The sequence below is a fragment of the Triticum dicoccoides genome, chromosome 4B (genome assembly GCF_002162155.2).
Source record: "Triticum dicoccoides isolate Atlit2015 ecotype Zavitan chromosome 4B, WEW_v2.0, whole genome shotgun sequence".
NCBI lineage: Eukaryota > Viridiplantae > Streptophyta > Magnoliopsida > Poales > Poaceae > Triticum > Triticum dicoccoides.
In genome coordinates this window covers 245,402,777-245,408,182 of record NC_041387.1, presented here as the reverse complement: position 1 = coordinate 245,408,182, position 5,406 = coordinate 245,402,777, and the positions used below count along the sequence as shown (strand labels likewise).

The window sequence follows — 5,406 nt, the reverse complement described above, 5'->3', positions numbered from 1 at the left end:
CAATAGAATGTCATGACAAGTGAGAAAATTCCCGTGCTTACGAATCCACCGATTGGTTATAACTTTCTTACCCCATCCTGTTGCCTAAATAGACATGAAGATTGAAAACAATAAAGGTCTAAGAAAAGAGTGTCGAAAGAGCAACAGTTGAACGGTTTATTCTAGTACACTATATGCGGGCTTCCAATGTGCATGAAATTATCACCTTTATATACAGCTTCTCCAGACATGGAAAGCATTGCAGCAAGCCAATAATATTGTTCAGATCAAAACTATTCATTTGGATATATAAGATCTTGACAGAATCCAGCACCATTGATAGGCCATCCATGGAGAAACTCTTCATTGAGCATAGAACATAATATTAGTACAAAATGTGTACTCCAAGATGATATATATAACTTATGCGTAGAAATTTAAAATGCAACTTATGGTTACAAGTGTAGATGATAATATAAAGTACCTGAAGAACTATGGAGCCAAACACCATATTGAAATGAGCACAGAGATCATGTATTACACCCAAGGTCTCCAGTTTAGGCATAGAGAGGATGGTTATTAGCAACGGTGAATAACTAGAATCAAGGATCAACCTTTGAAGTGCAGGGGCATCTTGGATGATGAGCTGCCATCCGTCAAAAGAAATTCCAATTCTTACAAGGTTAGGCGACTTTATTTGGAGAAAACCAATTCTAACTGTGAAAACAAGCAACAAGCACTCCAGGGCAGGGCAACTGGAGTGGACGATGCTGTGCAATGAGGCCTCTGATATACAAACCCACACAAGTGAAAGTTTCTTGAGAAATGGGAGTCGAAGGTTTAGTACCAGATTGTCTGGTAGGTAGCACAGTGCAAAGGTGGCGGTGTGGAGAGAGGAGGAAAACCGCGAGATGGACATTGGTGCTGAGGGCACAAGTACATGGCGTTCGGTATGTGGTAGGTGATTTCCAGGGGAATAGTAGAACTCAAGCAGCTGTAGTTCTGTGAATTCAGGGGATTTCAGCCAAGCATCCAGCGTGCAGGGCATGGTATGCTTGCTCAAGTAGCATGACGGGATGCAGAGGCTTTGAATGGAGCCCTGGTGGGAGGAGATGATGGCTCTAGGAATTTCAAAATCATTGAAGAGAGATAGCTGACGATAGTCGAGATTAAGGGGCACCGCGCCATAGAGGGCGCCACCAAATCGAGAGGACTTTGGTGCGGAAGCAATCCTTGGTGAGGAGAAGCGAGATGATCTCCCCAAGGACGGTGTCCGGGAGATCGCTGATGCGGTCCACCCGAGATTCTACGGGTTCCTGGGATCCGGTGGGGGAGGGGTCGCCGCTTCTCCCCGCGCTGCCGGGTGGGGGATCTACAACAGGCGTCACCTGGTGGGAGCCTCATCTTCTTGGCGTTGGGGTCAGCAGACTCCATTTTCCTCGAAGGCATCGCATCCCGCTCATGGATTTGAGCAGAGTAACGAATGACGAGCCTAGTTCTAGTGCGAGTGAAGAAGAAGGGGAGCTAGGGTTTTCTGTAGGAATGAGGTAAGGAATTTGGGGGTACGAGTGGAGCGAGCTGACGTGAGGTGGGTGAGAGTGAGGAGGAAGAAGAGTACCTAGGTTTTTTGGGGGGCGGTGTGCTGGGTGTGGGTAGCGCCTCTCAATAAGTAGATACTAGATCATTGATGGCGCGCATTGCCGCGCCTGTCCATTTTGACGATATAATGATAAGAATTTTCATAAATATATTTAGGCATTTGGCCATAACTTTACTCATAAGCTCATAAATGAAGCCATGATGACATGTGTTGGAACATCCATCAGTTTCGAATGATATTAATTTCTGTAAATATATCAAGCACCAAAAATCCAAAGTGAAAGGGTAATACCAAATAGTGATTTTACCTATCGAAATAAGAACATTAACTTCATTTTCTGACCAACAATAATGGCAAAGCACCTCTATTGATGAGTTAAGCACAAAAATATAATCCACTATCAAACAGAAAATGTTTTTTACCAATATTTGGAGTTGGTTGCTTTCATTGACCCCGAACAAAATTTTCCCCAAATGTGGTTTCTTTATTTCGTGGAGATACCTGGAAGTACATCGAGCTAAACTCCAAAAGCATACAAAATAAAAGCAATAATAGGCATGCGATCCTCTCTCATAGATTGTTCAGATTAAGAAAACGTACGAACACACTCCCAACAGCCAGAGATATCTGTTGTAAACTAAATGTGTGTTTAAGATGGATTTCTCTAGAAGAAAAAAGTTACACTTTTTTTTAGAAAAGGAGGATCACCGCCGGCCTCTGCATCTGGGCGATGCATGCGGCCACTTTATATTTTTTGAAAAAAGTTAGATATGTACATGACAAACATCAAAATGGATGGTATTTATCTAATCACTATAATTATGAACAGATTGATCCCCATGGGTCATTCAACTATACCCGCATTATAGAAATTGAACAAAAACAACACTAATTTAGTAATTCACAAGTAGCCTCAGATAGATCGGAATTATTATAAATATAAAAGGGAGTAATGATTTTCCCTTGTTAGCGAGTTGCCACATTTTTTTACCAATAAAAACAAAAAATAGTTCACATTTCGTCATTAGCTGGTATGAAACCATAATGTTCAACTATGTAAATTTCACATCAAAATACAACACACGAAAAGGCGTCATATTTCCTATATTGGGATTTCTGATCGCATCAAAACCATATTGGATTGTGGCCCTGTCTATTCCAAATATCTGCATTGACATGCATACAAAACAGACTCTAAAGCATCATATCCTGAAAATAACAGACCTTGCAGACATATTGGATGAAGAAGATAAGTAAAGGCTGCAGCTGCTGAAGGGGCATGGAAGGGAGGGTAAAACAGAAGCGGAGGTGAAAAATATATGGAGAATTCTAGGGGAAAATGAGAGAAACATATGAGTAGCATACCTACACTCATGGGGGGTGATTGCAGGAGGGTGCTAGCTAGAAGGCCTTCGGATGCTTATATAGTATGCAGACCTATGAAAGATAGGAATATCCCATCCATTCTCATTTTGATAGAGTATTACATATATGTCGGTAGATATGTATGCAATATTTTAGTAACATATAAACAAGCAGAACTGGTATGCATAGCGCAGTTGCGCAATCCAAAACTTATACTTCCTCCGTTCGGAATTACTCGTCGCAGAAATGGATGTATCTAGACGTATTTTAGTTCTAGATACATCCATTTTCGCAACAAGTAATTCCGAACGGAGGGAGTACATGCAAGAAATAAATTTAAGTGGATGTGCTTTTAACAGATGGCTAACTATTCAGATTATGGCATCTTCTAATAGCAGTTTCTAGGATAATAAGCTAGCTTATCCTTACTTGAATGATTCACATCATAGGTAACCTGAAGGCAAGAATTTACCTGATGGCTGAGGTTATTTACTGCTGTATATATAGATAGACTGAATGTATATGGTCCTGAGCTCCTTAATTTCCTGAAGTTGACCAAAAAATAAATTGAGGAACAACTTAAAGCATGCGCATGCGATTCTATGTCACCATAGGGAAATGCAAATTAATTATACAGAGAAGAGAATCGAAACACTATTTTGGTCTCAGCCTACCATGTGAGGGTCTATTTTTTTACCATGTGAGGGTCTCTCATGCACTTTCCTTCATGAATATGAGCCTATTTTTTTACCATGTGCTTACTTCCAAGAAATACATATATCTATCTAAAGTCTAGAAGGAACATCTACATTTGACAAATTGCCATAACGGTTGCTTTGTGGTATCTATAATTCTAATAGGCAAAGGAGTTGTGTGGTATTTCAACGGAAGGTACATGACTGCATAAGAATTACCCCCACATACAGAATTAGCTACCAATCATACACACATCTACTTGACACCTCAAGAACCCATAAAGTGTACAGAACTCCAGTAGTTTTGAAAGCCCGCCACTCTAGCTTGAAAAAGGTTACTACATATGTAGAATCTCCAAACACTAACACTCCGACTTGAGCTGAACTGACATGTTTTTAATGGAAAAAAGGTGACGGATTCTCTGTCCGCACTGTCAATAATAGTACAATTTACATGTTCTCACAACCTGTCTTGGCAAATAGTTTTCTTTTCTGAATTGGGAATTAGCTAATCTACAGACAGAGGGATTAGGCCACATACCGGTACACATCAAAGCCAAAGTTTCTGCAATATGTCCACATCTTCGTACACCTCAAACTACCTCTATCGAGCATCAGAATAAACAATGAACAAAGCCAACCTGCATATTCCATTAATTAATCTGTCAACTCAACGCTTAAACAACGTGAATGAAAAAATAATAAAGGAGACGTAGGCAGAAATGATAAATCTTCCTTCTCTCTAAAAAAATGATAAATCTTCCATGCTATGTAAATCCGGTGCCAGGTTCCTGCTTCCAAAAGCTGTAGAGAATATCCGGAGATCCCACGAACTGAGAGGTAACATGTAGACTGCAGAAGAGCAAACAGATCAAAAATGAAAAGTCGGTACAAACTACAGAGTGATTAGTTTTTCGGACCTGGCGAACGAGCGAGAAGATGGGCAGGGTCAGGCTGACGAACTGGCGGATGGGTGTCGAGGAAATTCTCATAGCCGGACGGCGGTCCTGGTTCGCGGCACCGACGACTGGGAGGCGGCTGGTGTCGCGGCGGCGCATGGAATAGTCGCCGCAAAGTGGAGAGGAGCCGCAGGAGGCGAGCTCGGGGAGGGAAGCCTGATCTCCTAGGTACACAAGGATCGGGATGAGGATGGGTGGCAGAGATGGCGGAGGCAGCGACAAGCGTGTTCACCTGCCGCGAGGTAGAGAATGAAGGGTCGGGGAGGGGAATGACCATGCGATGGTTTCCTCTTCGTCCATCCAGAAACAGGCAGCTTCCTTCCTCCTTTGGGTCACGGCGCCTCGCCGCCATCGCCATTAGTCACCCTCTCTCTGCGGCGGCGCATAGGTTTCACTCTAGGTCGAGAGATCTGAAGGGACGGGTGCGGTGGATACTTGGCCTCATCAGGACCGTTAGTCTGGGATCAAACGAGAGGCCTTTAAATTTGTTTCTAGAGTAGCGGCCCATGCGGGAGGAGGAGGTGCATCGGACGACCAAAAATGACTCGGAGGCGCGATCTGACGACCCAAATTGTTGATGGCGTGAGAGGCTTCCTAGCATGCTTAGTTTTAATGTTTCTAAACTAGATCATCGATGGCGCGCGCTGCTGCGCCCATCTATTTTTTCGTTGGAATAATTGGGATTCTCGTAAATATAAGAGAAATGAAACATAGAAATTCAATTACATAAAGTATATCATCTTATGCTATTGTATCAGGCAGTTGTGACAACTGATAGTATTCTCACAGATATAAGATAAATGAAACA

General features: G+C 42.4%; 1 long non-coding RNA gene across 3 annotated transcripts; it reads right to left on the bottom strand.

The window, feature by feature from the left end:
- Positions 1-289: 289 nt before the first annotated feature.
- Positions 290-5,069, bottom strand: LOC119295901. 3 transcript variants are annotated; one of them, XR_005144476.1, is made up of 4 exons: positions 4,560-5,069; positions 4,181-4,491; positions 3,417-3,489; positions 290-340 (listed from the first exon to the last, which is right to left on the bottom strand). It is a non-coding gene; the product is annotated as an uncharacterized LOC119295901 (long non-coding RNA). The 3 variants fall into 3 exon arrangements; XR_005144477.1 differs by lacking the exon at positions 290-340 and adding an exon at positions 2,500-3,016; XR_005144475.1 differs by lacking the exon at positions 290-340 and having other exon boundaries at positions 2,500-3,489.
- Positions 5,070-5,406: the final 337 nt, after the last annotated feature.